This window comes from Camelina sativa, chromosome 11 (assembly GCF_000633955.1).
Source record: "Camelina sativa cultivar DH55 chromosome 11, Cs, whole genome shotgun sequence".
NCBI classification, from domain to species: domain Eukaryota; kingdom Viridiplantae; phylum Streptophyta; class Magnoliopsida; order Brassicales; family Brassicaceae; genus Camelina; species Camelina sativa.
Window position 1 is genome coordinate 22,371,318 of NC_025695.1, and position 1,032 is coordinate 22,372,349.

A 1,032-nucleotide genomic window follows, 5' to 3' on the forward strand; every position below is an offset into this window, starting at 1 on the left:
AAGCTAAGAGATTCTGGTTCCTTTACTCTACCTTGCATTATAGGGCCCTTAACCTTCAATAGATGCCTTTGTGATTTGGGAGTCTCAGTAAGCCTAATGCCTCTATCAGTTGCTAAGCGCCTAGGGTTTACAAGGTATAAGCCATGCAACATCTCCCTAATCTTAGCTGATAGATCAATAAGATTACCACATGGTGTTTTGGAAGATCTACCAGTTAGAGTTGGAGCAGTGGAAGTCCCAACAGACTTTGTAGTCTTGGAAATGGATGAAGAACCAAAAGATCCTTTGATCTTGGGGAGACCTTTCCTAGCTACAACAGGAGCAATAATTGATGTGAGACAAGGGAAGATTGATCTCAACTTGGGAGAAGACCTCAAAATGACATTTGACATTGTAGAGGCTATGAAGAAACCAACAATTGGAGGACAAGTCTTTTGGGTTGAAGAGTTGGACAACTTATCAGGAGAATTGATGGAAGAGCTAGCAGAACAAGATCACCTTAGAACTGTTTTGACCAAAAGTGGAGAGGAAGGGTTTATCCATGAAGAAACTAAGGCCTATGAAGATATATTGGACTCCTGTGGAGAATCACACCATCCAGAGGTTTTTGAGGGGTTACCGGCATTAAGAGAGGAAGTTTGGGCAGTTCAAACCGCAGATACAGATAGCTCGACCACCCACTCGAGCACACACTCGGCCGAGCGCCAACACTACTCGACCGAGTGCACTGCCGAATCCCCCACCGACGACTGGTCNAAGGACATAAGAAGCTTTCTTGGTCATGCTGGATTTTATAGAAGGTTCATCAAGGATTTCTCAAAGATAGCTAGGCCATTGACAAGGTTGCTTTGCAAGGAGACTGAGTTCAACTTTGATGAAGATTGCTTGAAGGCTTTCAAGGAGAACAAGGCTGCTTTGATATCAGCCCCAATAGTCCAAGCTCCCAACTGGGATCTTCCATTTGAGATTATGTGTGATGCTTCAAATTTTGCAGTAGGAGCAGTTCTGGGACAGAAGAAAGATAAGAAGCTG